This window comes from Dipodomys spectabilis, unplaced genomic scaffold, assembly GCF_019054845.1.
Source record: "Dipodomys spectabilis isolate Male_0828 unplaced genomic scaffold, ASM1905484v1 ptg000203l, whole genome shotgun sequence".
NCBI lineage: Eukaryota > Metazoa > Chordata > Mammalia > Rodentia > Heteromyidae > Dipodomys > Dipodomys spectabilis.
The window spans coordinates 903898-926504 of record NW_024870880.1 but is presented as its reverse complement, the minus strand read 5'-3'; the positions used below and the strand labels follow the sequence as shown (position 1 = coordinate 926504).

Genomic DNA, 22607 nt, shown 5'->3' with positions numbered 1-22607 from the left:
TCCCTACAAAGCAATGGTTTAGGTTTACTAATCTAGTATTTGTAGTAAGTTTAGAGAACATAATAGGCATAAAAACAATGAACTGTACATCTTGTTTCTTGGATGAATGATATTTTAAACATTGTCTTTTATTCAAATTAATACTTAGGTTTTCTTTTCAAAATAAATGCAATTTTATCTCCTTTCAGAACAAGTACTTGCCCTGCAATTAAATGTATTAGTATATTCAGATATTTAAAAGCTAAATTTTCTATGTTTGTTATGTAGCTCTACATATTCAGAACGACATGATTTTTCTATTCATAAATGTCTAAACTCTGGGATTCTTGCTTCATCAATATAAATTGTCTCATGAGGTTTTTCTGAAAGCTCCAGTAACCAATGTGGGATTTTTGCTTCATCAATATAAATTATCTCATGAAGTTTTTGTGAAGGCTCCAGTAACCAGTGTGGTCAAAAACATTTCATGAATTCTAAATTTTAAATCTAATGTTTTTTAGCCTTTGATTATATCAGTTATTGTCTCTTCAGAGCAACTAAAATAAATACTACATTTTAAACATTTCACTCACATTTTAAATAATATTAACATGGGTCAAACACAGACTAATCATTTCAAACTCACCATATTTGATAATCTCAGTGTGAAGAATGTAGAGAGTATAAGAACGTTATACTCAATAATATTTTTGGTTAACTTAAATTAAATTATATATCTAAATTTCTAAATTGCAGGTAAATCACATGGAAATAGGAAAATAATAAAAACATGATTACTTTGGGATCATTTTCTTCTTATTTTTTTATTGTGAAAATATCGTACAGAGAGGTTACAATTATATGGGCAAAGTAATGAGTACATTTCTTATCAAGCATTGTTTCCTCTTCCTTTGTTTCCCCTTCCCATCCTTACCCATCTCCACACCCTCACCAGCCAAAGTTGTAAAGTTCGTCTTTCGACATAACGTCTTGTACATCTCATTATTACAATGGGTCCAACGGTATCCCTAACATTATGAAGCAAAAATATCTCTAAGAAATATATTTTTCAATAAAATGTTTCAATCCTTAGGTAAAGTGCATTATACTTCAATATAAAGTTTATCTAAAAATAGAAATTCTGCAACTAATCTAATGTATGTTTTCATGCACAAAATTCTGTGACTTCTAGTCTTATTATGTGATTTTAATTATATTTTTATTGTGAAATGAGCCCTACTTATATTTATTACAAACTTCGGTAACTATACAAATCATGCCTGTACATGGTAATTTACATAATTTAATACACAAACAAAATTATCTTTTTTCTTGTCTCCCACAGGGAAGCATGAGGTGCTGAAGTATATTAAATGAATGGAATGGAAACTTGCAGCGTGAGGATGGGAACATGAACACTTTCTACTTGGCTGAACAAGAATTCTTGTACTTTCTTCCCATTTAATCACACAGGGAAAGCCACAAAATTTGAAGTTAATATGAACGAATTACATTCCTAAAAGTTGTGGCAACCTTGCTCAAAAGCTCAATCTTATCACAAATTCTTTGTGCTTGCTGGCTGATCTATTTCTCTATCACATGTTTCATATTATTAAGCATATTAGTAATTCAACTGGAAGTACGTGGCAGGAGACTCCTGAAATCACATCTATTGCAGTGTAATATTTAGAAGAGAGGAAAAAGATTATATTGATCTCCAATTCCTCCCTTTGTCCTTCAATATACTAATCAATTGTCAAAACAATCGTGTAAGATGTGTTTATTTTCCCTATTTAATTAGAGATTAAGCAAGTGTCTTTTTGTAGTAAGGTGATGACAGTAGTATCACAGCTCTGATATGAGTACCTCCTCCCTAACAAGTAATGCTCTATGTACTGTAAATATGGAAGCTACACTAAATTCTCTCTCTGTCTGTCTCTCTTTCTCTCTCTCTACTCACACACACACACACAAACACACACAGAAAACCATAGAGCTGCCACCCAGACACATCAGAGATCAGTTCCATTCCTTTGTAAGTATAGTTGATTGATGTTTGCGATCCCTTGCTTTTCTTTGCTTCAGGATCTTGCCTGGACCTGCATGTTTCCCTGAGATCAAGTCCCTTGTTCTTAGTATACTGTGTATCTTTCTAAGTTCCAAGCCAATTAAGAGTACCCTGAATACAATATCTTCATACTTGACATTCAAGTCAAACTCCATGAATTCATACTACTGTTCCAAGATACTAGAATGTATTGGATCTAGAGACAAAAAAAATGTCCACCTTGTTATTTTAGAAGGAATTGAAATCATGAAATAGAAGAATATCGATCAGGAACTGAGTTAAGAGAACGGGAGTATGTGGGAAAATGTAGAACATTGTATTTGTGTTAGAGATACAGATTAATAGGCTCATTTATTGAAAACTTGTCATCCTATATTGAAAGGTCAATTTAACCATACAGTTTTTCAGTTGTTTTGCTTACCTATCACTTCTGATCACAAATTCTCTTATGTGTATAGTATCTTTGAATAAATCACACGATTTGCAGATACTTAACATCTTAAGGAAACACAGTCTGTCTGCTTCTTCATTTTTCATTCTTTGTGACAAACCCTTATTTTTTGTTTCCGTTTGCTGAATAAATGTATTCCAGGAAACAGGATATTGACAGCAAATCTCAGTGTAATTTTCATTTTGTAAATTTCAAATATAATATGAACTTTGTATTGACTAATCATTTTTAAAAAATGAGTGATATTCATGAACACAATATTGTGATGCCTTTATGTTAATTGAGAATTGCTATGGTAGTTCATGTGTCTAATTGACTTAACCATCATATTATTCATGTATAAGCATTGCATTGCATTTTTTATTTTTATATATAAAATAATCCCAAAAGGTTTACTTTAAAGTGATAATAGGGGAGTTGTCTTCATGTTCCAAACTTTTCATTTACTTCATTAAAAGTACTAGAAACACATGATGTTTACTGGAGCAATTTAAAAGCTGAGAACACATTTCTAAAGAGAAAGAATTTATTGATTAAAACATAGAATAGAGTAAAAAAAAGTCAGGTTTCTTGCTTGAGACTGCATAAATTTCATATGAATGTAGCTCAAGATGAGACTCACAGATAAATTAATATTTATATTACTGAGATTTACATCACAATATAAGCAATATAAGTATTTTAAGGAATTGGTCATTCAAAGCCCTAGATACATAATGGATGAAGAATTGAATTGAAAATAGCAAAGGGAAAATAATTCAACATGCAGCTATTATGATTTTATAATACTAATATGGAAGTAATGGAGCTTTTCCCTTTCTGAAGAAGAACGTTTAGCCAGTAATTTCAATGTAAGTCATCAATTGTAATGCGTCTAAAGACTTTTCCTTTGAGATATCCAAGAGTACTAAACTCATCCTCTGAAGAGTAAATAAGTAATTATTTTCATTAGCTTTGCTTAATATTAATTTACTTGTAGTAAATAGTTTTAAATGTCTTCTCTTTCTCTCAATTTAATAACATACATTTCTGTCTCTTTGTTTCTTCTTACAAGCCTGAAATCACTATTTCAAATTAGTAGAAGCAGGAAAACAAAATAACTTGATAAAACAATCACAAATCCTAAATTATGTGAAAAATTCCACAATATAAAAAATAAATCTGAGGAAGAGGAAAAACAATGACAGAATAACCACAGAAAATTATCCTAGTAATCACTAATGAAACAGAGATTTAGAGTCCTAGCAGGTACTCCACATCTAGAGGGTCACATCAAATCAGCTATAATTATAGATTTGCAGCTATAAATATAAACATAATTATAGACATACAATTCAAAAGAAAATTTTATACTGTCTTCACAAGAAATCAGAAATCTATGAAAAGGTGCCAGCCAGGAACACATTGGGCAACACATTCAAAAGCACATGTGCAATGTGGAAATAAAAGGGCAACATGGAAAAAAGCAGGAACAGCAGTGTACATCAGAGAAAGCCACATCCATATACATAGACAATTCACTATACCACTGGACAGTCCAAATGGTCACTGGAACCACAAATATTAACATCACAACATCTCACCACAACTGATTTCTATTCCTACACTTAATGGACTCGACAAAAATGCAATTCCAGAAAAACAAATCACAACAGGAAACCAAACCAAGACCCTGCAAATCAACCAAGAACATAGAGAGTCACCCATTAATATCATAGATCCCCTAAAAGAAAGCCTCCAAATGGACAGAACAAATCAGAAAAATACAAGAAAAGTGATGTCAAAGTAGGATAATTCACACAGTAAATAACCAGGCATTAGAATAGACAATCAAGGACGTAGAAGATAGTTATCAAAATGTATTAGAGATGCTGCTGAAAAAATGTGATTAATGGAAAGATAGAAAACCTCTACAAGGAAATTTGTGAACAAGATGAGACCAACCAGTCATTAGCAAAATAATTCATGGAGACTTCAAACAGAAATATAAATAAATTCTGAGAAGGCAAGGGAGTCCAAGAAAAAAATGGATGCCTAGTTAAAAGATATGAGAGAAGACGCAGCTAATAAAACAACCCTTACATCTCCCCCAACCAAAGAAAAAATGTACAGAAAGTCCATACAAGACCTAAAACAAAGCTTTAATAAAGAGACAGAACCCCTAAAAAATGACCAATTAGAAGACAGGGAAATCAAAAACAAAGTAGAATGTATACACAGCAAATAGATGAGATAGAAGATAATCTCAGGGTCAAAGACAGAATAGATATAATAGGAAAGAGGAAATAATCATTTAGAACAAATCCAAGAAATGAGAAATGATCTTGCCAGAACTTCAAGACTCAGTTAGAAGATCAAATTTCGGGGAGATAGGTATCAGGAAGGAGAAGAGCAAGAAACTAAATGGATGGGAAGCATATTACAGAATTCTAGCAGAGAACATGACAAACATCCAAAGAGATAGGCTCATTCAGAGAAGAGAAGCCTTTAGAAACCAATCAGAATTCTAGAACTGAACAATCCACCATGATATCATAATCCATTGGAGGATTATTAAAGATCAAGGAAAGAATTCTTAAAGATGCCATAGAGAAAAGATTGATTATTTATAAAGGATATACAGTCAGAATAAATACAGGTTTCTTAGCTGATACGGTAAAAAGGAAAGCCTGGCATTATATATGACAAACATTAAAGGTAAACAACTAGCAACCATGAATACAGTCCCAACTCTCCTTTACATTTAAAGGATATATAAACATATTTCATGAGAAAGAAAACTTGAAACAACGTATGTCCACCAAATTATCAGGATAGAATATAATCAAATATATACTACATAGAGAAGATCAAGAAGAAGAGGAACTGGTTATATAAAATTCTCCCTACCAGAGAACAAGGTAAATATGTTAAGAGTAGATGAGGCACAGTTCCTAATAACAGGTGTATAACATAGCAGGACTTATCAGATATTTCTGTCTTAACCCTCAATATCAATGGACTTAAATTTCCAAATAGAAGACATAGATTAGATAGTAGTATCAAAAGCCAAGATGCATCCATCTAGTATCTATGAGAGACACATTATCAAACACATTCTATGAAGCTAGAGTTACACTCCTCCCCAAATCACATAGGGATTCACCAAAGAAAGAGAACGATGAACCAAACTCTTTGATAAGCATTAATGCAGAACTTCTTAATAAAATTCTCACTAACCAATTTCAGCAACTAACAAAAAAATCATATGGTATGATCAAATAGGATTCATCTTGGATACGATTTGCTTCAATATTCTTGTCAATAAACAATACAAACCATCAGCAGATGCAGGGACAAAGAACACATGATAGTCAATAGGGTGTAGAAATAGCTTTTAACAAGCTCCAATACCCCTTTATGATTAAAAATCTGAGAACCTACGAATGCATGGAACATTCCTCAATATTAAGCTGTGTATGTACATGAAAGAGATAATTAGCATTTAGCTAAGTGTGGAAGCATGAAGACATTAACATGAAGAATGAGAAAAGGATGTTCACTCTCTACTACTCTTCAATATGGTGTGGACTTGCTTACAAGAGCAATAGACAAAAGAAAAACATAAAGCAGATCCAAATAGGGAAGAAGTAAAACTATCCCTTTTTACAGATGAAATGACCCTGTATTTAAAGGACCCTATGGATTCCTCCCACAAGTTAGTAAAGGCGATGCTAACCTTCATCAATGTAGCAGGATATAAAAACCACAAGAATCAGTAGTTTTTCTGTTACCAATAATGGGAAGATCCACGCTGAAATCCAAAAAACAACCTCATATACTAGCCTCAAAATCAAATCAAATCTAAACAAAACAAAACTAGGAATTAATTAACTAAAATTGTGAAGGACCTATATGTGAAAACTTTAAAAATATAAAAAGGGAAATTGAAGGAGATTCAAGGAAATAGAAAGTCTTTCAAAGTACCTAGTTGGAAGAATTAACATTTTGAAAACTGCAATACTTCCCCTAAACAATTGGCAATGCAATACTCATCAAAATCCCAACAATATTCTTCAATGTAGAAGAGAAAGCAATGCAACTATAATATGGAATTACAAAATTACAGATGAAACAGAATGCTTAGAAGTGAATTCATGGGCCTATAGTCATCTTACACACACAAACATACACACACACACCCACACACACAATGGAATTATATTCACCCATCAGAAAGATGACTTTTCACCAGTGGTAAGGAAAATGAAAGGCTTGGGAAAATTATATTAAGAGAAAAGAGAAAGGAATGCAGACTCAGAGCAATAAAGTTTTCATGGATTCATTCATTTATTGTAGCTAGAAGATGAATACAAATCTATAGGTAAACAAGACAGATTCTACCTCGTCCATTAGAATGGCCATTACTAAGAAAACTAACAATAACAAACTCTGGCATGGATGTAGCCAATTGGGAACTCGATTACACTGTTAATGGGTAATTAAACATGATCAACCACTTTGGAATGCAGTACGGAGTTTCCTGAAAAGAGTAAATATAGATCTCCCTTAAGACCCAGTAATTCCCCTTATGGGCAATAATCCAATAAATAACAAACAAGCTCACATGAAAGCTACCAGTATAACCATGTTCAGGTCTCAGGCCCAGAGTTCAAGGACTGGAAAAAAGTTACCACTGCTGGTATTTGTTTCTGCAAATACGAACCGTTTTATATAAGATACCAAATCAATCTATTTGCTGTAGCTAGATTAGGACTTAAATATAGTGGGTGATAAAATGACTCCTTTGTTGAATGTTAGAAAGAGATGTAGGTAGTCCATGAAAAGGAGATTTTTTGTTGTTGCTGTTCGAGGGGCTTGAAGTCCAGACTTAGGCACTGTCCCTGAACTCTTCAACTCAAGGTGGGTGCTCTACCACTTGAGCGACAGTGCCACTTCTGGTTTTATGATGGTTAAATGGAAATAATAGTCTTTCTTGCCCAGGCTGGCTTTGAACCGTAGTCCTCAGATCTCAGCTTCTTGAGTAGCTAGGATTACAGCTGTGAGCCACTGGCACGATTTTTAGAAAAGAAAATTCACCTCTTCACCTGTGTCTAAACCTCAGATAGGACTATTAGAACAAGTCACCTTCACCTCATTTCATCAGACATTTGTAAATTTTCTCTTTTCCTTCATGTGGTAATACTGCAATCAATATCAACTCAGCTGGGGGACTGGTTCAATTGTATGGTATTTGCTAATTCCTAATTTAAGAACTTTTACATCAAAAGAAATGAAACCCTCATTTGGAATAATTGTTTACTCTTTTTATTACAAATCAGTGCTTGATTACTTCCTAATGTGATAATGGACTTCGTGATAGAGTGATGAAATTTTCTTTCTTTTCAACCTTCTCCCACATGTGGTCAAATATTTAAGAGTTCAAAGATTTGCATTGATAAGTGATTAAGCTGACTTCTAAGAAAATGTGCGTTTCTGGAATTTGGTCTTCTGTCTTGTTCTTACATGCACAAGCATTCTATGATTTATTTGTTCTACAAGGAATTCTACTTTCCAATCTTTATGTGACCAATTTTAGTCTCTCTGATCAGTCTTTCTGTCATTTCTCTGGAGTCTCATTTGAGTCTGCCTCATAAAAAATATATTAGTTATCAACTAAATGACTCTCAGCTTCTGTTTTTTGCCTGACTTCATGTAGGCTATGATAGCAACCCTGCCTGGCTGTGCTTACTGGAGTGTGTGTGTGTGTGTGTGTGCGTGTGTGTGTGTTGTTTTAGATGTCTAGGATTACTATTCAAGGTAGTAGTTTCTCTGGGCCCCTGTGATCCCCTGGCCTAGAGTCAATGGGTTTTTCTCATAAAGATACAAAGAAAAATTGACTAAATTCCTGTTAATTGTCTCAAACTAAGGCAATCAGGCATCCTTGCAAAGCCATCAATAATGCTTTATAACCACTTACAGAGGTCATCTATCAAGATGGCTTTTCAAGGTTGACTGTGAAAAATGTTCATTTCCAAGTAGCCACCTCAAAGCAGATCACATTCTTGGGATCAGACATTTGGAAGGAAGGTTCCCCTTCCCTCCTTCTCTTATGATAGATCAAACCGTAATATTCTTCAGTTGTGGCCAGCCTGGAGCACATATTCCCAAGAATATTCTGTAGTGTAAAAGAATACCAACTCTCAAAATAATGGTGTAAATACTTGTCTACTACAGACTGATTTACCTTGCTTTTATCTATTGTTATTTTCATTGTTTCAAACACATGAATAATTTATATTGGGATTAGACAAAGGATTAATGGAATAAACATTTAGTTTACTTTCATATATCCAATATAATACACTTAACCCATAATGGAAAAATAAATCCAACTCTAGAAACAATGTCAGGAATATAAAATAAGCCTTAATACCTATAATCTGGCACACATACACCATCATCTACACAAAAATTCAGTATCCCAGTAAATATTTATTTGGTATGAAATAATAAAAATTTAATTAATGAATATGACTTTTAAGAATCATCTGAAATAGTCCTCGTGTATATAATTGTAAATAATTTTATAGATGTCACCTATACAAGAATTTAACATGCATGTAGAAACCAAATTTCCACAATTTAAGCTATATGAGAGGGGTCATACCCTCGTGTACTATGCGGTGTGAATTTTACCACAGTGCTGAACCCTTCCAACTAATACCAAGAGTCATGTGCAATAATTTATTATTTGATGTTAAGATGAGTGCTAAGTGTGGAATACACTTTGAATTATTACATTAAATTACAGAAATGAAGCAATAATGATATATTATTTGTTTAAACTCTAATGCTTCTCAATTTTACAATTCATAAATATATTATTAAAATTATTTTCACTTTCTTCTTTTCTATAGCCGCTGAAATTAAAATTATATATTAAACATTCAATATTAAGAAATCAATAATAAGTAAACTATTATTAAAATGATATACTATTAAACTGTGATTTGAATTATACTTCTAACAAATTGTGATCTAATCAAGTCAATAGAATTAAGGGTGATCATTTTTAAACTTAGCAGCTTGTATTTTTTTATTTTATTTTATTTTTTGGGTCCACTAGTGGGGCCTGAACTCTGGGCCTGGGCGCTCTGCCACATCATTTCAGCTCAAGGCTAGTGCATTACAACTTGAGACACAGCACCACTTCCGGCTTGTTTCTTTTTGCTTTTGTGGGGCTGAGGAATCAAACCCAGGGCCTCAGGCATGCAAGGCAAGCACTCTACCACTGAGTCACCTTCCCAGCCCAGCAGCTTGTTATTTGTTTCTTAATTGTGTCATTTGTTATTCTCGGTCCAAGTCTTCTCTTCATCTTAATTGTTTAGTTTTCTATTTTATCTCTATTGGTTTGCTGATTATGCATTTTGTTTACCCTTTTTAATGACTGACATGAGGCTGAAAAGCTATATGCTAGTTTATTACTTGCTATGTTAATGTAAAATTACTGCTTTCCACAGCTCTTCTACTCTACAATACTACAGTATTTCCCCCAGTCCCATCTCCTGTATTGCTGCTCTCATATATTTTATTTTATTTTTTATTTAAATTTTATTGTCAAGGTAATGTACAGATGGGATATAGTTACATAAGTAAGGTAATTAATTTATTTTTTTTCTAACTTGTTACCCTTTTCCCTATTTTTCTCCCTCTTCACTCTCAGCACCCCCCCCCCAAGATTATTTACAACATATTGTCCGGTGAGTACTACTGTTGCATAGGTTCCCCCTTTGTCCTTTGTCTCACCATTTTGTTTTTTTTTCCTTTCCCTTCCCTAGTTCAGATCAACGTATTTAAAATACCCAAGGTATCAAAATCCAATACAGTGACTACGGGGGATAAACCATAAGTGGGGAAAACACAAAAAGATAAAAAGAAATCACATAGTTCATTAAGAACAACAACAACATAGAATATGTCTTGGAGTTCATTTCAGTTGGAATCACCTTATTCGGTCATATGTACATAGCTACTGAGCTATTCTGCTCTATCCTTAATGTACACAATAATGTTCCCTTATTACCCAGTAATCCCACTTCTGGGCATATAACCAGGTGATCAAAAACAAGGCCACAGTAAAGCTACTATTGTGTATCACAGTAATATTTACCAAAAATGACACACACACACACATACACACACACACACACACACACACACACACACACACAGATAAACACAAGTGGAAATCTATGCTTCCATCACAAAGAATGTGACCACCTCATTTGTAACGAAATGGAAGAACTTGGAAAAAATCATATTAAGTGAAGTAAGCCAAACTTAAAGAAACATAGGTCCCATGGTTTCCCTTATTTGTAATAATTAGTTTACATCAAGGATAATCTCATATATTTTAATTTGACATTTTGTTCTATGTTGAACGTGCAATATTATTGCTATATTGTTTGTTATTATTTCTGAAAACAGGCAGGCATACTTAAAGAATTACATTAATCTTATCCATTATTGAAGGAAGAAAAACTAAAAGAGGAACCACTACTAGGAAGAACAACTCCTACTTACTTAGCTTCATTCCTACGTAAGGCCAATGTTGTCCCCTGTATCTTCATGTTGTACATTACAACTCTATACCTGGTCATAATGTATATCTAGTATCTTATGCATAAATGCCCCAGAAGTTCCACTTTGCTTTACTTAAAAAAAAAATTCTGTCTTAATGTTTGCGGATTGTGTGTGTGTGTGTGTGTGTGTGTGTGTGTGTGTGTTTCCAAAGATCAGAACATAACATTTTTCTTCATTTCGAATACATCTTTCAGGTCATTGTAAGTTGTGGCTAATGGGAGAAGTCTCTCGTTAATTTAAGGATGAAACAAAAAGATATTTCTGCATCTACCAGAGTTGCTTTATTAGTGTAGTTGAACACTGAACTTCGATTTATATCTTGGCTGTTGTTGTGAATAATGTGAATAACAATGAACTACAGATATAATTACGAGTTACCCAGAGAGAAATAATCACATGATTGGTGGATCAGATGATATTTCAACTATGATTTCTTTAGAAAACTGCATACTACTTTCTACAAGGAGAATATTAACCTGTATTTTGATCAAGAGTGTAGAAAATTTCCTTTTCTTCACACTCTCACCAACATTATTACCTTTTATTCAAAAAGTAATAAAGGGCAAGTTTTTACTATCTTCACTACCCCAGACTCGCTTAAGACTGAAATCTAACCTCCTAAATGCTTGGAATTACATACCTTTACCACCACACCTGGTTCCTTTGATTTTTTTTTAATAAGAGTTCTAATAGTTATGAAGTAGTATCATAGTAATTTTGAATTACATTTCTCTAGTGACTTCTGCTCACAAAGCATTAAGCCAGCACAGAAGTTGTATTAAACACAACTGTGTAAACCCACTGGTGATATAGAGGGCTTTATGGAAAACATGTCTATTTGAACTTTTGTCCATTTTTAATCAAGTGTCTTGTTAATCTCATCTTTAATCTCTCTATACAAAAATAATTAATTCAAGGTAGTAAAAAGGAAAAAATTAAGCAACTTCTAACATTTTTCAATTTTCAATAACATGATATTGCTTAAATCATTTTCTGTTTATGCTTGAGACTATATAAAAATTTAGTTAGACCTTTTACATAGCTATATGTATTTTATTTATTTTACATTTATTGCTCTTTCCAAAGCTTGCGTGTCTAATTTTGGTTTCTTTCAGTCTTAAGTAGTTCAGATTTCAAACTGAAGAATAAATGGAAGTAAGCAAACAAAAAATACAGTTCCTCTCATCTGATTATACCTCTACAAGAATGAGAAAGGGTTCAGCATTCTAAGGACCCTTAATTCTTAAGATAACATTTGCTAAATGCCAATGTTATTACCATTTTAGTGCTGGGAAAAATTGTAATTAAAGGCAGTAAGTGCATGGCCCAAGACACACAGTGAGGAAGGAAATGAGTCAAATTTTCCAAAAGTCTTTCAGCAATACACAACAAGTAGATAAATTCTCTCCATTCTCTGATACTCTCAATTCAATATTCATATTGTCCAAGAAATAATAGCATAGCAATTATTGCACATGGTGATTGTTTTCTGTTACATTTTTCTTCAACACCGACTGTGTTGGTGACATTGGATTATCATGCACAGAGCTGAGCTTATAAATTATGGTCCAAAAAGAAGCAAATTTCTTCTGTCCCATAGTTCCAGTATCATTTTTAAAAAGTACTAAATCTTTTAAATATCATCACTTACTGTATTTTAAGAATTCAAGAATGAAAAAAATCACATATAATCAATCCAAAATGCTTTAAAACTAGGAGATGATAAAACAGGCCTCTGTGAAGTAAATTTTCTTCTACTTTTAAAATTGTTCTGAAAGCCTTGTGCTGGTTTGTCACACCTGTAATCCTAACTACTCGGGATACCTACTAAGGAGCCTGAGATCTGTGGATAACATTTGGAAGCCAATCAGGGCAAAATAAATTTATGAGATTATTTTTCCAAAAATTTAAAGAACTAACAAAGGGCCAGGAATGGAGATGTAGCTCATATAGTAGCTCACCAATCTAGAGAGAAAGACATAGCAAGACCACAAAGCCCTAATTTCAAACTCTGAGCATGCCAACACGCAGGAATGCACACACACTCACTTTTCCAAATATCTTCATATCAGTGTTTTGCATTAATTTCTTTGTTAACGATATTATATGGGTAAAATAGGCAAAATAAACTTCCATCTCAAAACATTTTTATACATTTTTTGTTGTAAAGATACTGTACAGAGAGGTTATAGTTACACGAGCAAAGTAATAAGTACATTTCCTATCAAGCATTGTTACCTCCTCCTTTGTTTTTCCCACACCATTCCTTCCCTTCCACCTCCACAAGTACACTCCTCACACCCGCAAGCCCCACCCAATGTCCCCAGCCTAAATTGTAAAGTTCGTTCTTCAAAATAATGTCTTGTGCATCTATTGTTATACAATGGGTCAAAATGTATCCCTATTTAAGTATGTTGTTTTTTCCCTTTCCTTCCCCAAATTAGAGAAGTGTATATACAAGATGCAGGTGCACCAAATCAAATAAAGTGAAAATAGGGGTTATATTGTTGGGGAGGAATGTATAAAAAAAAAATCACGTCGTACATTATAAATATGTGAGAAACAACAGCAAGAAAGAAAAAACCACTTGCGGCTCTATCTTGAGGGTCATATAGCTTAACATCTACTTATCTAGTCATATACACATAGCTTTTCAACTTTTCTGCTTATCCCAGACATATACTAGTTATTGCAAATAAGGGATACCATGGGACCTATGTTTCTTTGGACTTGGCTTACATCAGTTAATATAATTTTTTTCCAAGTCTTTCATTTCCTAAAAATTGGGCGATGTCATTCTTTCTGATGGAGGCATAGAATTAATATATATACACATATATATGTATATATATAGTATATGTGTGTGTGTGTGTGTACACACATATACACAGAGAACATTTTAGTTTTTTGTTTTTTAGAGCAACTTAGTTTTCCATCTTCATCATTTTTTCAAATGTTTTCCTTGTGATTAAGTGGTTACATACTTTCCCAAATTTCACAATATTGTGGGATAGTGATGCTTAGTTAAAGTCACAAACATATTCTAACTTTGATGGAGCAAATTGTCTATCATGGTCTACAACACTTATGAGTTCTATGAGCTTTGCAATAGAGTTATTTCTTCCATATGTATACTTTTTTGTTTGGAAATATGTATATTTCTTTTGTTTTGCATAGCATCTACTGTTCCCTCTTTCCCACTTGTTCCCTCCCTCCCTTCAGTGACATTGAGTTGCTTAGTTCATTTTGGTCAATGTCCAGTGCAGCTGATGGATCCCACTGTTGTATGTTTTTCCCTGATTCCCTCTAGTTCTGTGTCGTCCTCCTGGTTTCCCTCCAGTGTGCACATATTATCAGCAGAATGGGGTTATTTAGTAGTGATTCAATCAGATGAGTGGAAGTCCTTGGTTTCTTAAGTGTTGTTAATTTTGTTGTATCACCTTACATTTTGGATTCAACATCCACTTACCATGGAGACCATGTGGTTTGTCTCTTGCTTTTGTCTTACCTTGCTCAACATGATTTCCTGTAGCTTGATTGATTTCCCTGCTAATGCCATTATTTTGTCCTTTCTAATGGCTGGAAAATATTCTGTTGTGTATAGTTACAACAGTTTTTGGATCCATTCATCTCTGGTGGGACATATGGGTTGTTTTCCTATCCTGGCTATTGTGAACAGTGCTACAATAAACATGGAGGTGCATGTGTCCTTGAATATTGGTACCTCTTGTTCAGGATAGATGCCTAGAAGTGGTATGAGTAGGCCATAAGGAAGGTCAATAATTAGCTTTCTGAGGACTCACCAGACTGCTTTCCAAAGTGATTGTGTAAGTGTACATTCACACACACACACACACACACACACACACAGAGAACGTTTTCTTGATCCATTCTTCTACTGAGGGGTATCGGGGTTGGTTCCCTATCTTAGCTATGGCAAATAATGCTACAATAAACATTGTTGTGGTGGTAGTTTTAGAATGGACTTGTTTGTGATCATTTGGGTGAATGCCCAAAAGTGGGATTGCTGTGTAATAGGAGAGCTCTATGTGGAGTCTTTTGAGGAACTTCCAAACCGCTTTCCAAAGTGAATGAACAAGTTTACACTCCCACGAAGAATGCAGTAGGCTTCCCTTCTGGCCACATCCCTTCCAGCTTCTGTTGGTGTAAACATATGGAACTATTCATCCTTGTGCAGGAACCATGCTAATCTTCTCTGTATGTTCCAATTTTAGTATATGTGCAGCCAAATTGAGCACAGAACATTTTTTTATATATAAAGTGTAATTGATTTTCTTAAACAAGACAATTCAACAACAAGTAAGTTCAAAAGAATTGTGAAATTTTGCAACCATGTATTTCTTACATAAGCACACATTTAAGAATAAAGTCAAGATTGACATGCCAAAAACAAAATAATTTCAGATATTTGTTGTTCATGAGATGTGTAGGAGGAGGAATTCAATTATTCTACACAAGGCACCTGTCATAATGATCATTGCAGCAAATGTTAAGCTTTGTTAAAAGTTTTAATGTTTTAAATATCTTTCATTTTGGGATTTGCTTATATGGCAAAATTAAGACTGTTTGGCAGGTCATAAAATTTTTCGATAAAGTATATAGTATTTCTGGTAGCATGTACTAGTATGTATGTACTTTTCAGAGTTTATAGAAACTTTACTAATGAGAAGTTGCAAAGACTGTGTAAAGAAGTAGAGTGAAGAGTTAAGATTTTAAGTACACAGTTTCTCTTAAATCTTTAGGGCTCCCTTACGTTATATGTTAGTGGTGAACAAATAATGATATAAGCCACATACAAATGATGAGATGAACTATAAATAGTAACCTTAGTGGGTAAATTTAAAGGCTACTCATAGCTTTATCCAGTTTTAAATGTACAGGAATATGAGAAAATAGTAAAATCTACTATATACTCTTCAAATAATCAGAGCCTTGGTAATTGTTTTGTTTTTATTTTAGTAATCATTAATATATAATTATTGTTTTCTTTATTTATAGCATTTTTTCCTTGTTGAAATATAATACAGCTTTTTGTGAGTCGTGATTAAGAGGTACTTTGAGAATATTATTGGGATGGCCACACCATTTTTCATAGGTCCATGTAAATTTAGAAAGAGCAAAGCTAAAAACAAAATATTGATTAAAAATTATATCAAGTAGAGTCTGAATCAGGAGTGTTGATAAATATCCATACCTAAAATCTTATCCCTAGTCTGAAGTAGTGGTATTACAGAGTTGAGGCCACAAAATTGAGAAACTGTGCTTTGTTTTGCTTTGTTTTTTGCTTTGGTTTTGTTGGCTGTGGGGCTTGAACTCTCGGTCTTGGGTACTGTCCCTCAGCTCTTCAGCTCAAGGCTAGCGTTATCACTTGATCCGCAGCACCACTTTCATCTTTTTCTGCTTATGTCGTGCTGAGGAATGAAATCCAGGACCTCATGCATGCAAGGCAAGCACTCTACCACTGAGTCACCTTTCCAGCTCCTGAGAAACGATGATTTTTAAATCATAGTTTCTGCTTTTGGTTATATAATGAAATATGTGAACACATTTTATATTTTTGTGAACTGTCATACTTCTAAATTTATACTAACTGCAGAAAATTTATCCTTTTCAAAGTCAAGAAATATTTCTGAGAGTTTGCTTCTGTGAAGAATGTTTTTGCATTTATAATTTCTTCTGAGCCATTTTTATTTATTATCAAAATCACTTTATTTTTTATGTTGATAAGTTATCATAAATCAAATACCTTCAAAAGTACATGTAGTGTCTCAAGATAGCAGTATGAATATTCTCATACACCTCTTGTTTATCTGTTATGCACGTTAATATTATGATATTTTTCTCTCTTTCACTCTCTCTCATTTCTTCTCTTTCTCTTTCATGCTCCATGTCTGCTACTTAGAATTTCTGCTGGTCTACTATTATCCTTCAGGATCCACTGTTTTTGTGGGAACATGATAGGGACCATCAGTTACCCTTGCATTCTTTAAGAGTTATAACAGTGACGTGAAATTATTCTTTGCCATTCTAAATGGCAAAACAACAGATCTAGGAATTCCTTTTCACTTTTAGTACTATTATAAATTTTATCTCATATGAATAATTGGGACTGATAATATACTTTTAGCCTGGGACCTAAAAGTTCTTTTTCTTTTACAAACAACCTTTTTCTTTTATTATCAGTAAGTAACAAAAACAAAGCTATCCTATGGGAAAGTGGCTGAAGTTGTTCACAGGGATGAAAAACAAGTTAATGGGGGAAGTGAGTACAAAGGATACCCTTCATATAGCACAGATCCTTAGAGCAGTTTATCATGTACATTTTGTGATAAGGACAACGTGCTGGGAACTCTAGATTAAATCACTGAACACCTGATATATATATGCACATATATTTATATATGTATATTTATTTATATATGCATATATGTGTATATCGGCCCATATATGTACACATGAATGTCACTGTACACACAAATACACACATACGTACACACATGTACACATGCACAAATGGAAAAAGACACATAGATATAGCCAACACAAGTTTCACTAGTTGTTGAATATGCCTTAGACAGAATGCTTGGAAAAAAATGTGTTGAAGATGTATTCGTCTCTAAGAGTTCTTTTACCACTCCTCTTATCTCTTCCAACTGGTAGGTTTAGAGAGATTCGACTTGAAAAGTGCAGTACAAGTGATAGCAAGTCACTCGGAAATCTCAATAAGTATTGGTCATATGGTGTCTCCCTGCTCCCCATGGAATGCTTGCTCTTGTAGACACTCTCAACATCCAAAGTAGTAGGACAATATCCTTGTTAAGAATAAAGTTATAAGGCTTTAAATGGCATCCTTCCTTGGGCTCTTTTCCAACAGCGAGCATCAATTCCTAAGCAGATGAGTGACTCCCCAGAAGACTGGAGCGCAGGTCAAAATTTAACCAACCCATATGAAAAGTCTAAAGTGAGCAGTTCTGACTGAGGTCATACAGATGTCCTGGCCACGAATATGAGAAAAAAAGAAAGTTTATGTGTAGAACACAATTATACCAACTGACAAAAGATGATTTATTTGCTTTTGGACTTGGAAAGTGTTTTTAAGTGTGTCTACACAAGTAGAATCAGCATGAAACAAGCCAGCATTTCTTCATTTAAGATGCAAGGAAAGGATACAAGTTGACCCATTGTAACAATGAGATTTGCAAGATACTATTAGAGGGGGGTAGACGGAGGTGTTTGGGATGTGTGAAGGTAAGGAATAGTAGGAGAAAACAAAAGAGGTGGTAACAATGCTCAATAAGAAATGTACGCATTACCTTACTTATGTAACTATAACCTCTCTGTACAGTACTGAGCTTCTACAGTAAAAGTGCTGGCAAAATTGGTTAATCACTCATAGAAAACTAAAACTATATCCTTATATATCATCCTGTACTGAATCAACTCCAAATGTATCAAAGACCTCAGAGTCAAAGCAGACACCCTGAAAACATTACAGGATGGAGTAGGACATACCCAAGGTCTCTTGTGCAGAGGATGAAATTTTCTTACTAGAGACCCAGAAGCAAAAGAAATCAAAGAAAGTTTGGACAAATGGTATTGTATGAAATTGCAGAGCTTCTGCATGGCAAAGGACATAGCTAGCAAGATCAATAGAAAGCCCATTGATTGGGAGAAGATCTTCACTAGCCATACAATAGAGAAGGATCTCATATCTAAAATATACTTGGAACTCAAAACATTAAATCCCCCAATAACAAATCCTCAAAGAAACAACTGCCCAATAAATAAGTGGGCTAAAGACTTCAAGGCAATCTTCTTTGAAAAGAAAAGAAGGAAGGCCAATAGACACATGAAGAAATGCTCAACCTCCCAAGCCATAAAAGAAAAGCAAATCCAAACAACATTGAGATACCACCTTACCCCATTTAGAATGGGTAAATCAAGAACTCTAATAACAACATATCCTTCAGGGGATGTGGCCAGAAGGGAACCTTACTGCATTGTTGGTGGGAATGTAACTTGTTCAACTACTTTGGCGTAGTATGGAGGTTCCTCAAAAGATTCCACCTAGAACTTCCCTATGACCCAGCAATCTACCTTTTGGGCATTTACCCAAATGATCACAAACAAGACCATACTAACGTTACCAGAACAACTATATTTATTGCAGCATTATTTAACATAGCTAAGATATGGAATCAACCCAGATGCCCCTCAGTAGATGGATGGATCGAGAAAATGTGGCATTTAACCAAGTCCTAATCTTAGATAGGGAAATGGTTTGGATAGAATGATAGGACAGAGATTACAAAAAAACGAACAAGAAAAAATGGAAAAACCCAAATTTAAATTTAAGTAGTGAAACACTTAAAAATTATGTAAGTTTAAACAAATGATATTGAGAAAAGAAAAGGATAAGATGAGACGAAGGGATGGATTGAAAGGAGAAATGAAAACTAAAAAATAAAAATTCTTAAAATTAGTTACTTGAAAATTATATACATATGAAGTGATAATACTGCTATTAAAGAATTTAAGCCTAAGAGGTTGTGAATTGAGTAATAATTTTCTGGATTAAATGTGTACAAAATGGGGTATAAGGTCTAATAATCGATGACGGGTATATATCTGGGAATGAGCCGAACAGCAATTTAGTCACGCAAAAAAAGAAAGAAAGAGAAAAAAAATGAAAAGAATACTTAAAAAGGTCCAAAAGTTCAGAAGAGATATAAAAAGCACACACACACACACACACACACACACACACACACACACACACACACACACACACACGTATACACTTAAAATAAAAATTATGGGAGGAAAATAAGATTAATAGAAAACAATTTTAACAATTAAAACATTTTAAAAGTTCACATAAGAGTTCTTTGATTGCAACAATGAAATGTACAATTCATTATGTCGAAAAACGAACTTAACAATTTTGGTGGGGGGTGGGGGAAGGATGGGGTGGCGGGAGGGGGAAGTATGGGAAGGGATGGGAAGGGGAAACAACAAGGAAGCAACAATGCTTGATAAGAAATATACTCTATATCTTGCCCATGTAATTGTAACTCCTCTGTACTGTATTCTCACAATAAAAAACTAAACTAAATTTTAAAAAAAGAGTTCTTTGATATTTTGGGGGGGGTGTATTGGGGCAATGGGATGATTGTGTATCTCCCATGTCCATAACCAGTCTCTTGGTGGAGTCTCTGGTTTGCTTGTGGTATTTGGTTTTCCAGTGGCTTGATTGTTTTCTTAAGTCAGTGTTTGAGCAGGCAGAAAAATGCTTTGCATAACCCATTGTTTTGTGATCCTTCTCCCAGGCTAGTTCAGTGGGAGGTAGATTTGCTTTGAGTATCCCAAAAGAGGAAGATGGGAATTTCCTCTAGTTTGAAGATGCTGTGCTGAGACTAGGTTATGGGTAGAGTTGAGGCCTTTCAGCAATCAGTAGCTTTTCCTTGCTGGGCTAGCTCCTGAGACTCTCAGAGAGCCCAGCTTGGAGCCATTCCCAGGGTTTATGTTTACTGAGTTTCAATTGTTTGTCTAGGCTGCTGTAGGGAGGGGCATCCTCTGACTCTGTTTACCCTGTGGTGAAAGTCACTCCTCTGGGGGCAGATTTTTCTTTGTCTGGGCTGGTTGACTTTCCCCTGGGTAAAGCTGAGCCTGGCAGGTCAGGGCAGATTCCTGTGACCTGCTAAATGACTCTTCTGTTTGCTTCCAAGGCCTGAGTTGGAGCTAGTTGCTCAACTGGGCCTTTGTTAGTATCAAAGATGGAGATCTCCAGTGGTAGGGAACACGCAGCCTTCCCTCCTCTGCTCCCTGAGAAGAAATGAGGAGATCTGGGTTCTACTCATGCTAGAGTCTTGTTCCTGGACAGTTTCTGGTCTGTGATCTGCAGGATGAATATATCTGCTCCTTGTCAGTTCTTGCTTCTGTTGCGTAGAATCCACGTGTTCGCCACATCTGGAGCCTTTGTCCCAGATTCTCTCTGTAGTTACGGCTGCTATGAGTGTCTCTGCTACCAACCCTGCCACTGCAGCCATGGCTAGCTGCATGTGTTCAGATCTGTTTCTTTGCTTGGATTTTCCCTCTCTGTCCAAACTCTCTCCATTGAGATGACACACTTGGTGTGACTCTGTAGCCTAAGACTGTTCACTGGAATACTAAAATGCTTTCTATAGGAGAGGTTGTTTAGCCTTCAGTTTCTCTTCTTCCATCTTCCTCCGAATCTCATGATTTTTTTATGAGTGTTATTTTTTTTAGGAAAAATTGTCATTGGTGTTTATATTTTGTGTTGTCATACAATGAGCCTACTCTAGCCTTAATTTAATAAAATAAAACTCTCTGGCTGGGCAACGGTGGCTCATGCTTGTAATCCTAGCTACTCAGGAGGCTGATATATGAGGATCTCAGTTCAAAGACAGCCCAGGCAGGAAAGTCTGTGAGACTTTTATCTCCAATAAGCCACTAGAAAACCAGAAGTGGCGCTGTGGCTCAAGCGGTAGAGTGATCACCGTGAGCTGAAGAGTGTAGGACCAGTGCCGAGGCCGAGTTCAAGCCCCAAGATTGACCAAAGAAACAAAATAAAACAACAACAAGAAAACAAAAACTCTCTGATTCTATGACAGCATAAATTTTGTGGGTAATGGTTAAGACCAAGTTGCCATTCTAAAAAAACATATATATCACCCCAAAAAAGAGGCACAATAGGAAATATATAGCAGGAAACTTATAAATTTTAATGGACTAACAGTCTGTCAGTTTGTTTTAACTTTTTTATCAAAAATGAAAGTAATACTTGATAATATTATATTAAGACATTTAAATTTCTTTTTTTTGGATTTGTGGATTATTTATTTTTTACTTTAGATGATAACCCAGTAATACTTATTCATTTTCTTCTTTTAAAATTTTGTTTATTTTATTTTATTTTTTGTGAACATATTGTACAGAGGGGTTACAATTACACGGGTAGGATAATGCGTACATTTCTTATCAAGCATTGCAGCCTCCTCCTTTGTTTACCCTTCACATCCCTTCCCAGCCACCCCCCCAACCCCACAAAATCCACCCCCCCCACACACCCCGCCCTCCCCGCACCAAAGTTGTAAAGCTCGTTTTCAACATGACAACTTGTACTTCTCATTGTTGCAACAGGTCCACCTGTATCCTTAAACGACTTGTTTTTCCCCATCTCCTCCACAAGTTATACTGACAACAAATATAGTGAAAGCAGGGGTTATATTGCGGGGGAGGGACATACAAAGCAACAAAGAGATAATCTTATAAATGCATTAGAAAAAATGCATGAAAGAAAAAAAACATTAAAATACGTATCTAAGGGTTCATTTTCCTAACATCACATTATCTGACCTTTTCCGCTTGACTCATACATATACTAGATATTGCAAATAAGGGAAACCATGGGTCCTGTGTTTCTTTGGGCCTGGATTACTT

At 34.6% G+C, this 22607-nt stretch overlaps 1 pseudogene; it reads right to left on the bottom strand.

Moving 5' to 3' along the window:
• Positions 1-15291: 15291 nt before the first annotated feature.
• LOC122122074 lies at positions 15292-15382 on the bottom strand (annotated as a pseudogene).
• Positions 15383-22607: the final 7225 nt, after the last annotated feature.